The sequence below is a fragment of the Saimiri boliviensis genome, chromosome 12, assembly GCF_048565385.1.
Source record: "Saimiri boliviensis isolate mSaiBol1 chromosome 12, mSaiBol1.pri, whole genome shotgun sequence".
NCBI lineage: Eukaryota > Metazoa > Chordata > Mammalia > Primates > Cebidae > Saimiri > Saimiri boliviensis.
The window spans coordinates 57,626,793-57,638,958 of NC_133460.1; the positions used below are offsets into that span (position 1 = coordinate 57,626,793).

At 45.6% G+C, this 12,166-nt stretch overlaps 1 pseudogene; it reads left to right on the forward strand.

The window, feature by feature from the left end:
- Positions 1 to 2,506: 2,506 nt before the first annotated feature.
- LOC120367338 (uncharacterized) overlaps positions 2,507 to 12,166 on the forward strand; it is a 28,312-nt pseudogene continuing 18,652 nt past the window's right edge.

Genomic DNA, 12,166 nt, shown 5'->3' on the forward strand with positions numbered 1-12,166 from the left:
GGCTGAAACTTTCTCATCTGCAAGGGCTACCAGTCAGGCTGGCTCTCAAGAGGTCCACACTCAAGGATTCTAGGGTTCGGTCCAGTCATTTCCAGCATCCAATTCCTTTTGTTTATAAAGTGTACAGAGAAACCTTGGGCTGCTGAGCCATTGGTGTTGACCCCTCCATCCTTCACGCACTTAGCAAACACTCTAGAAGATTTTGCCCTTTCCTCTACACCAAATGGCAAGAAAAAGTTGTTTTAGGAGTGGTGGTGACGTTGACCAGTGACCTTCCCTTTGCATAGTCCTTAGGTTTACAAGCCATGCTGCTATTCACTGTCTTCTTTTGAGTTTTACAGATACCCTTGAAGGTGGGAAGAACAGGGCACGTTCTGTCCATTTTGTAGGTGAGGGATTTTAGGATGAGAAAGGTTAAGGACATGTCCAAGTAGGAGTAAACGGTAGAGTGAGTCATCCAATCCCTGACTCTAGATCCCCTTCTGCTCACCTTGCAGCCAGAAGCAGCTAACACATGCCCAACATTAGGTCAAAGGGAGCAGTGAGGAAAGTCCTGTGGGGAAGGGCAGGAGGTTTGAGTTGGGGAGACAGAAAGTGGGAGTCCTGGGTGGGTGGAGACCTAGAAAAGCCAGTGTTGTAGGGCAGCAGAGTCAAGGACCTTTCCCCCGAGGGCATGCTCTTCCTTCTTGCTCTTTATAACTGTGCTTCTGCCCAATTTCTGCAAAACATTTGATGTTACTTTTCTTTCTTTTTTCTTTTTTGAGATGGAGTCTTGCTCTTGTTGCCCAGGCTGGAGTACAGTGGTGTGGCCTCATCTCACTGCAACCTCTGCCTCTTGGGTTCAGGTGATTCTTCTGCCTCAGCCTCCCAAGTAGCTGGGAATACAGGCACGCACCACCACACCTGGCTAATTTTTGTATTGTTAGTAGAGACAGGGTTTCACCTTGTTGGCCAGGCTGGTCTCAAACTCCTGATCTCAGGTGATCCACTCACCTTGGCCTCCCTCCCAAAGTGCTGGGATTACAGGCATGAGCCACCACGCCCAGTGTGGTGTGAAAAGATTCTACTTTTCACAGTTACCAGGTGGACAAGACAGAGGAATGTGTCTTAATCCTAGCTAAATAGATTTGTGATAGGCTGAACAATTCTACTTGCTGTTTAGCGGATAGGAGTCAACAGGGAAGAAGGTGTCTAGAGGCCTGCCACTGGGCCCATCCTCAGCTCTGTCACTATACCACCTCCTGAGAAGGGGGATGATGGTGCACGTGACAGGCTGACAAAGGTCATTCGAAGTTGACACTAAGCTGGGTGAAGCTGAGGCTGTGTGGAATGACAGGTGTAGGATTCAAATGATCACAGGATGGGATGACTCAACCAAGAATACCAAGGCTCTGCTTGAGGATCCGCCCAAACCTATCCTTGCATAGGAGGGAAGCTGTGCACATGTGAATTCCCAGCATCATTTGTGGAGGAAAAAAGGAGGCATTTAAGTTTCAGTTTCTAGTGTACAAGGAATGACCTGTGAAACTGTCAGAAAAAGCTACCAGCGGCATGAATTATATTCCTAGAGGTAGATGTTTTGTCAGAGGGAGGTGGTGATCTTAATTTCTTCTGTGCATATTCATGGAAGTGGGATTACTGAGTTAAAGATTATGGTTATTTTAATAACTATTAGTATGTATTGCCAGATTGATTTCCAGCTGGTATGTACCCATTTTCCTGCTCACCAGCCATATACGAAGAATGTTCCTTTCACTGCATTCACACCAACATTAAATGTTATTCTTTTAAAATGTAAGTAAAAAAATAAAGTCAAATTTTAATTTGCATTTGTCTATTAACAGCAAGGATACATTTCATCTTAAGCATGCTGGTCATTTGTGCTTCTTTTATGAATCATAAGCTCATGTTATTTTCCAGTTTTCCTTTGGAGTTTTCACCTTTTTTTTTTTTTTTTTTTTTTTTTTAGTGATTCCAGTGAGCTCTTTATATTACAGATATTAACTCTTCTCCATCACGGTTGATGAAAATATTTCCCTTAGAAATATTTTCTGCAATTTCTCTTTTTCTCTCTCTGGATCCGGTTCTTGAACGTCTCGGTTTCAACTTGCGTGAAATGTCCCGTGAAATTCCTGGAGAGGCTTCTAGGCCATATGCTCGCAGCTCTGGTGCTCACATGTCAGAAACGATGTGGCTCATTCTCTCCTGCCTCTGCCACCATACGTGCGTGCCCCTAATCTGACCAGCAGCTCGGCCGCTGCGGAGAGGATGTACACACGGCTGGTAGAAGGCTGCCTGGCAAATCTTGACACCCTGGAAGAGAGAAGGTGGCAATGGAGATTCACTTTCTAAGAACGCATTCCTTTGTTCTGAAAGCAAGTCATGGATTTGGTGTTTTCTGGAAACTGGAACATTTAAATGCATCTCTAAATCAAACTGAGATTCTATTTTCCACATGGGAGTGTGGAGCAAGACGGAAGTGTCCTTGTGTTAGACCTGTGGCGTCATGTGGCAGAGAGCTCAGGTTCGGGTGGTGGTCTGTCACTTGCCTCTCCTGTCACTATGGACAGGCCATCTTACCTGCCTGCCTTCCATTTCTTTAGCTGGCCACTTGCATACCAGCAGGGCTGTGCTTACTAGGTTTAATATTGCCCTTCTAGGGGAGGTTCAATGACTTTGTCCACTCCCGTACTCCTCAGATGCGGGAAAAGGCAGGCTCTCTGTACCCCTGTGGACCAGCCAGATTCTTGAGCAGATTTTCCTGATCTGCTCCAGGAAAATGGTATGCCCAGCAGTTTCAGCAATTTCAGAGACCTTGGTGGCCCTGCGGGAATGGGGTCTCCCCAGTCACCCAGCCGTCCCTATGCGGCTCTCTACATCAGGGTTTGGCCATGGGCCAAATCGAGCCACCACCCGCTTTATAAATAAAAGCGTATTGGCACACAACACACATATTTGTTTATGTAATGTCTAGGGCTGCTTTTGTGCTACAATGGCAATGTTGAGTAGTTGCTACAGAGTCTGTATGGCCTGCAAAGTCTAAAATGCTTACTATCTGGTCCTTTACAGGAAAAGTTTGCCAACTCCTGCTCTAGATTGGTGGTTACAATGTCTGACACAGAACAGAGTTACAGGGCCATGGTAAAGCTGGAAAAACGAGGATCAGGAGGAGTCCAGCTTTCAATGAAGCCAAATCTATTAAATCTCCAAACTGCCCTTTACACCAAGGTTAGATCCATCCTTCAATTTTTCCATTAAAATATCTTGACTTTTATGAAATAAAGGGGATGGTAGAGACGGGGATGGTAGACTTGTAGTTGTTCATGTATTTACTTAGCAAGATGAGTGCTAAAGGCTGTGTCAGAGGATCTCACATTTTCTGATCTCAGGACCCATTTCATTTCTAAAAGTTACTGACAACACAAAGAGCTTTTGCTTATGTAGGTTATGTCTATCAATATGAAAAACCAATACTGGGAAATGTTAAAAAGACGTATTTAATAACGCACTTAGCAATAGCAATAAAAACCTACTATATATCAGCATAAATATTTTTTATTCAAAATAACTGTTTTTCAAAATGGAAAAAAATTTAATAAGAAAGATGGTATTGACCCTTTTGCAAATCTCTTTAGCATCTAGCTTAATAAAAGGCAGCTAAATTTTTATATCTGCATCCAGTCTCTTGCAAATGTTGTTTTGGTTGAAGTTTGTGAAAAGATTCCTGACTCATTCAGATTTATAGTTGGAAAAGAGAGGGATATTGCCTTTTCAAATAACTGTGGCTATTCTCTTTTGACACTACACCAAAACTCAGCATGTGGTAGTCTCTTAGTTTAGTTGTGATATGAAATCTGAGACCATTTCAGTGAATTTTTTTTTTTTTTTTTTTTTTTTTGAGATGGAGTTTCGCTCTTGTTACCCAGGCTGGAGTGCAATGGTGCGATCTCGGCTCACCGCAACCTCCGCCTCCTGGGTTCAGGCAATTCTCCTGCCTCAGCCTCCTGAGTAGCTGGGATTACAGGCACACGCCACCATGCCCAGCTAATTTTTTGTATTTTTAGTAGAGACGGGGCTTCAGCATGTTGACCAGGATGGTCTTGATCTCTTGACCTCGTGATCTACCCTCCTCGGCCTCCCAAAGTGCTGGGATTATAAGCTTGAGCCACCATGCCTGGCCCACCTGGTGGACTTCTTGAATGCATGTGGGGGACCCTTAGAAGTGCATAGAGCATCCTTCAAGAAGAACTGTGTTGGACACAGTGGGGGATGCTAGGTAAATCAGATTCAATCCTTGGTACCACCTTGTTCGCCATCTGATGGTGCAGGTTGACACTTGACAAATCAAATCTAAGTTGGAAGGGAAAAATACTATAGGACGTAATTTTTTATTGTGGTAGGATATGTAGAATATAAAACTTACCATTTCAGCCACTTTCTAGTGTAAAATTCTGTGGCATTACGTAAATTCACATTGTTATGGAACCATCACCACTGCCCGTCTCCAGAGCAATTTTCTGTCTTCCTAATCAGAAACTGTGAACTCATTAAACAATAACTCTTCCTTCTCCCCTCTCCCCAGCCCCTGGCAACCACCATTCTACTTGCTATCTCTATGAATCTGACTACTCTAGTTACCTCACATAAGCAGAATCATGTAAGATATGGCTTTCTGTGACTGGCTTATTTCACTTCACCCGATGTCTTCAAGGTTCGTCCATGTGGAATTTCCTTCTCTTTTCCTTTTCTTTCCTCCCTCCCTCCCGCCCTCCTTCCCTCTCTGCCTTCTTCCTTCCTTCCTTCCTTCCTTCCTTCCTTCTTTCTTTCTTTCTTTTTTTCTAGATGGGGTCTTGCTCTGTTGTCTGTATAGCAGCCTCAAACTCCTGGATTCATGAGATCCTCTCTCCTCAGCCTAACAAGTAGCTTGGACTATAGGTGCACAATCCCACTCCTGGCTATGTTTTTATTTAATTTTTTTAGACAAGGTCTCACTATGTTGCCTACACTGGTCTTGAACATTGTGGCTCAAGTGAACCTCCTGCCTTGGCCTCACAAAGTGCTGAGATTACAGGCCTGAGCCACCCTGGGCAGAATGTCCTTCCTTTTAAGGCTGAAGAGCGTTCCACTGGATGAATATACCACGTTATTCATTCATTTATGAATATTTGGGTGGTTTCCACCTTTTGGCAATTATGAATCAATATGTTAATTTCTGCAAACCTGGCTTAGTTCTCCAATCAGCTCCTGATTATCATGTCTTTCCTTGGCAAGAAGTCACAGGGTGACTCCAGGCAGGGCCCCCTTTGCATTCAGCCTGTCCCTATCTCTACCCAGGTGAGTCCACGTTAGTCAAGAATTCCAGCGTTCTCTTTCTAACACATACTGCTTGGGCCTGACACCCCTGCACCGCGTTTTCCTGTGGTTCGGTCTGCATACTATCTATACCAGAGTAGATTCAGCAAACCTCTGCTCTCCTTTCCTTTCATTTTGACAAGTCCTTATTGATCGTGCATTATTTGCTCATCAAACAGATCTGCAGTTTCAAACACTTACAGTCCTGGAGTTGGCTGCACGTTTGCCTGTTAAATCTGTATTTGCACAGGCTGGAGTTGGCGGCTCAGCTCAATAAAGACAAAAAGGTCTATGTGTTGGATGTAGGTGTCTTGGGGAGAGTTTCCAAAGCATGGGAATTTTTTAGACTAGCTGAGTGTGGCCTTACCTACCAAAGCCTCCCTAAACTGTGTTTATCCATCATTTAGATACTTTATTACTAGATTTATCATTCCACCCAGGATGTGGACGGTTGTGCTGCAGCATCCAGTAAACTGAGTGCCAAATGAGAAATGGGTAAACTAGACCTTCAGCAAGGAGACTTGTATGTTCTGTGAAACATACAAGAAGAGAAATTATATTGTGTTCTATCCTCCTTGTGTGTTTTACTGAAGCTCCAGGAAGGAAGCTGCCAGCCGGCACTCACCTTTTAATTTTGAAACAGCCCTTGACTCAACATCATTCATTGGCACGTCCCATTCACACACACTTACCCTTCTGACTGGGAAAGTCCCTCCTGTTTTCACAATGGAAAACAAGCACTTGAGATCTACTAATAATAGGGAAATGAAATATCTGCCTCATGTTTCACTATTTATAAAGCCCTTCCAAGTAGTTTATTTCACGCCATGCTCACAATAGACTTGCCATTAATGATGTAAAGTGATATCTAAATGCTCAGCCCAGGGTCTGGTATCCAGAGGGAATTCTGAGTGGGTGATTGTTAGGGAGGCATTATCATCCCCATTTACAGATGTGGCTCAGAGAGGGTAGGCCCATTAACCACAGCCACACAGCTTGTAAAGAGTTATTTCCTACACTGTAAATTTATCTCTTGGGATGTCACATTTAGTGTATATATATATACATACACACTATACATATATGCACAGAAACACTAAACATGTATATTATATATATATATATAGATAGATCTATATACGCAAAACATGATATATATATGATATCACATTTTGTGTGTATATGTGTGTGTGTGTGTATTGCTGTGAACAATAGATACATAATCACACCTTCCCCAGGACCTGCCCAGATGTCAGAACAATCTGATATACTAACTGCTTTTCTGTTCTTGTTTTAACTGGAGGCTAGTACCAACGAAAGGACAAGGGAGAGGAGGAAAGGGTAGAAAAGCAAAAATGATCTAAGAATTCTCTAGGTGTGTGGAAGTCACACACTTTACGTAATTTAATGCTTAGAATGAACTACAGGAGTATTATTTCACTGTTTTTTAAACAGAGCAAATGAGAATTGGGAAGGTTAGAAAATGGACTATCACAGAGCTAGTAAGAGAAGGAGCTAGGATCCCAAACCACGTGTTTTTGATTTCAAAATTCAAGCTCTGTCCACCATCACACAAGCCAAACTGCCGGGCTTGAGCTACCACAGCTGGGTCAGGAAAGCAGCGGGTCCTCAAGGGCATTTGGTCCAGTGGCCTCACCCTGAACTGCGTGGATGTGAGAGGCTCCGGGTAGCTTCATGTGTTTTAAGGAATTATGCATCCATGGGAGCGTGCCCAAGTGCACATACTCCATGGGAGGGTTTAGAGTAACCATGAGAAACCAACGGAAGTTTTGAGACTCACTGATTTATTCCAACACTAGTTTGTAAATGGAGAAACAGATGCCCAGGGAGGGGAAAGGTGTTCCCAAGCTGTGGCTGTTAGTGGTAGATCTGGGTCCCCGTCTTCTGCGTCCTGAAGTCCAGGCTACGCTCAACGCCCTTCCTCCCCCACCTGAGAGCTGGCAAAGCACAGAGGGCAAAGGTCAGGATTTTAAGAGTTATCTGTTTGGAATTGCACCAGCCGGATGTCCTTGGTGGACCTGCACCTAAGTGGCCTCAGAAAGTCCCAAGGTGAGCGACCGGGGCCTGAGAAGGGGAGAACAAAGCATCACTGGCATCTTATCCAGGCTCAAAGAGGCTTCCATTTGAAGTGTGAGAAAGGGTTGGAGCTTTGCTTTGTCTGAAAGGGCAGCCTCTGAGCTCCGTATCTCTGAGGTTTATAATTTCAGCTTGTTTCTCTTCCCACTCCACCATGCTGGTCATTATGGCAGAAAGAGCCCTTGAAGGAAGAAAGACAGGTTTGTCTTTGCAAGAACAATTTCTCTGCTGTCTGTAGAATGCCACCCAATATGATAAGTGAAATGTGGATACTTCAGACAGACTTCACTGCTCTGGGTATTTATTCAGTTGCCTTAGTTATCAGCAAGTCCAGCCAGAAGGCCAAGAAGCAGGTTTTAACTTCTTTGACAGGTAAGGACTCACTGGGACGTGGTAATGGATCTTCCAGTGTCATCATTGTGCAGTCCTTTGGATTTCTCCCAGCTTGTCCCCACTCTGGCTCAGGTTTGGTCCTGGGAGGAAGGTGGAGCAAGTGGGGAGGGCAAAGTGAAGGAAGGCAAGGTGATCCCGGGTCCCCTGACTGCTGATTCAACGCCTTATACCAAATGATGTGCACTCAGGCACCACTTCCATTTAGGGACGCTAGTTTTCAACCACTAAATCGGTCTGTGGCAGTGGTTTTACCTCCCTGGGGACAGTTTTGGTGTGTTTGGATACATCTGTCACAAGTAGGGGGTGTAGCTATCATCTAGTGCAGCAGTCCCTAATCTTTTTGGCACCAGGATCAGTTTTTGTAGAAGACGGGGGAGATGGTTTCAGGATGAAACTTCCACCTCAGATCATCAGGCATTAGATTCTCATAAGGGACTTGCGACCTGGATCCCTCACATGCACAGTTCACAACAGGGTTTGCACTCCTATCAGAATCTAATGCCATCACTGATCTGACAGGAGGCAGAGCTCAGGCGGTAATGCTCCCTCACTGGCTGCTCACCTGCTGTATGGCCCTTTCCTACAGACCACGGACCAGTACCAGTTCATAACCCCAGGGGCTGGGGATCCCTGATCTAGTGGATAGAGGCCAGGGATGCTGATACACATCCTGCAATGCACAGAACAGTGCCCACAGCAAAGAATCATCTAGTCCAAAATGATAGTATTGGTATTGATAGTACCAAGGCTAAGAGACCCTGGCATAGGAGCTTTGGCTGCATCACGGCATCAAGGAGACCCAGCATCCATGGTCATTCGCCATGCTGGTTAGCAGTGAGATACACACAGCAAAGAACTACCCAGTAAAAATGCTGGTAGTGTCAAGGTGAAGAAACCTGAACTTAGGATATTTGTGTTCTAAGCACCAGAAACCAGCTCCAGACAACTTAAGTATCAAAGGGAACTTAGTAGATGGAGAGAACAGAGGGAAGAACTGATGTGGCAGGCTTCTCAGAGCACAGGAGCAGGGCCGCTCCAGTGTGGGTATGCAACGACCTAAGGGCAATCTTACCCAAGTGCCACTGCCAGCTCAGTCAGTTTCTGCCTATTTGCCATTAGCAAGCAGATGTGAATTTCTTGGGAGAATACGGGGATTGGCTGGGTGGAGGCTTGGGTGCTGGAGAGGTCAGGAAAGCTTCAGAACTGCATGCCGGAGCTGGCCCCAGAGAGGAGCCCGAGGTGCTCAGATCGGAAGGGGACTGGATGCTGGCTGTGCAGAACCAACACAGGCCCTGCAGCTACCACGTGTTGTTAGCTCAGCATCGGAAAGGGCTTGGGCTCTGTGTCACGTGACTATTCAAAGGAGCCAGGCAGGGCAGAGATTGTCAGGAAACACTTGGAGAATTGAAGCAGAGGCATCCGAAGCAGCAAAATGCACTAGGATCAGTCTTGAAGAGAACATAAAGGCACTCGGTAGGGTGGCGTTTCACTTCCTGTTTTTCAACAAACTGTGTTTTCTAGTTCATGTTTTAATCTGACAGACATTTACTGGCTTCCTCTCATATCAAGGATTTGTGCCAGAACACGGAGCCTCATCAGGGCTGGCCTTGCCTGTGAAGAGCTTACAGTCTAATGAGGGAGAGAGGCAAGGATGGAAAGAGAGGGAGAGAAGGAGAGAGGAGCAGGGAAAAAAAGGAGCAGGAGAAACAGGGGTGAGATGAAAGACAGCAAAGCGGGTAGTGCCGTTGGGGCATGTGTGCTGGGGGCATGGGAGAGCTGATGAGGCTGGCAGCTGGTTCTCATAAGGGACTTGCAACCTGGATCCCTCACATGTGCAGTTCACAACAGGGAATGCCGGGATCCCACTGGGGCATGTTGATTCTTCTTACTTCGGACATACCCACTTAGCAGCAAAAGAGGAAGACAGGCCATGAGGACTCAGGAAGAAAGTGCTGCTGTTGCTGAAGATGTTCCCATGTCTCTAGAGCAGCATTCTGGGGAGGGTGTTGTCCTGCCGTTCCTGTGTGTCCAGTGTTGGGAGGCTACTCCCCTGTGACCCTCCAGGCCCCAAGGAGAGGCCACGTGTTATTGGCAGGAGAGTCCCTGCATCTGTTCCTTTTATTTGTTCTGTTAAAGAAAAAGGCCCGTTGAGGGTGTGCAGGAGATCCAATCCACCAGTCACAGGGCAATTATTTATTATGAGCCTTGAATATTTTCCTGATTGTATAAGGTTTTATTGTGTTTTTATAGGGAGGGCAGACTTGGGGAGTCATTTTGGCAGCTGACAGGGGGAGGGAAAAGAGCTTTCTGGGATCATTCTGGGAGTTAAAAGTTCACCTCTAGATGGGGGTTCATGGGCTAAGTGAGATTCTAGGGGCTTGACCAGAAACCTCAAATTACATTAGTGCTTAACCCTCTATGGCAAGTTACGAGGAAAAGTATCTTCCCTCTTCTCCCAACATGAATGAGATTTTCCTCTAAAGAGCTCAACTGTTGGGCTCTGGGAGAAAATGCTGCTCCCTCTGCGTGAGTCACTCCCTCCACTGCACCCTTGGTGGCCTGAGCTACCGTGAGCGTTTCACGGTCCCACTTGGTGGAGAGCAGAGGTCTGGCTCGGTCAGCTCTGAGTGCCCCAGTCCTGCAGACCTGAAACATGGTGGCTCCTTGGCCAGCCTATGAACCCACCACCACCTTTTCGGAAACACTGCCGTCAAACAGACAGGTTTCACTTTTGAACAGGGTTTGGGATACATCATGGCCCCCGTTCAGAGGAGAACCATTTTCCTAATACGCAAACACACACACCGGCTTCCCAGTGTGAATTCTACCCATCCTTCAAGGCTCAGACACCCGCTCTCTCATGAAGCCTAATCACCACCTCCAGCTTCTGCTCCTCCTCTCCCTGCTCCTCCTCCTCCTCTGTCTCCACCTCCTCTTCTTCTTTCATCACCACTGCTGCTGCAAACCATGTAGCAGCCAATAGTCTAAGTACTTTAAAGATGCTATTATTAATATCTTCATTAATCCCCACAAGAATCTTATTATTGCCTGTACTTTACACAGAAGCAGCACAGCACTCAGAGAGGTTTTGCTGCTCATCCAGAGTCACACACGTAGTAAGTAATAGAACCAAACCTTGAACCCAGGTAAGAGGGATGCATAGGCCATCACGGCCTCCAGGCCAGACTCAGGTGACCTGCACCCGCACTGGTCCCCACTCCCTGAAACTCTCTCTGGATGTCTTGCACATGATCTGGTGCTACTAGAGGCCACACTCCCCCGTGAGCAGGCTGCTTGGCCTCAGCGGAAAATGCATGGAAATCCCTGCTTCTTCATCTGGCTCCAGGGTTGCTTTATGTGTGACCTTGGGCAAATTATGCTCTGCTTCAGCTTTCTGGACTGGAAAATAGAAATAAAAATACTTACCTGGCAGGGTTGCTGTGATGCTCAATGACCTATTACATTTGAACGTTCTTGATAAATGAGAGATATAAAATATCATTATTTTTACTATGTCCTGTCTCCAATGCCACTAGGCAGGGTCACAAGCTCCTTGGGGGCAGACCCTGTACAGGTGCCTCATTATTCCCATGAAGTTTCTGGCCAGTGCTGAATACATAAATGACACTCAAAACAAAGGGTTCACCTCATTAAATCACCTTGTTCCTAAATGTGCTTTGTCTGTAATATTGCCAGAGTGCCCTCCACGGGGCCTGAGCCCCTCTAGACCTGGAGCAGTGGCAGTGAATGAGCTCGACTGTTTCTGCACACTTCCGTAACACCACGTGATAACCAACATTGGGATTTTTGCCAACCCTGTAGGTAAAAATGAGCATCTCAGCATGATTGACATGTGCATTTATCTCATTATGAATTAGGTGAAGCAGAGTTTCGTATGTCTAACAGCCATTGGTATATCCTTTCACATAATGGCTGTCAATGGTCTTGTACTGTTGGTCTTGTTTCCTCTTCATTGCTTGGTAGGCTATGTATTTGAGGGATCACGGCCGTATAATTTGCAAATATTCTTTCCTCATTCATCATTTGTTTTGAACTTTGTGTATGCTGTAACTCGTTTGAGAACACCAGCAAAGAGAAGCCGGCCCATAAGGCCCGGTGGAAATTTAGGAGAGTTCGTGTGAGCTCACGATGTGCTTCCTGTACTGAGGGTCACCAAGAGTGTGTCTGTGTGCCAAGAGAAATACAGAGATGCAGGATAAATGAAGCACACACTTTTTTTTAGTGGATACATATATATTAAGTAGCTTACACTGTTACTTTATAGTAAGACAACTATGGATATAACATGGTACAGAAGTCAACA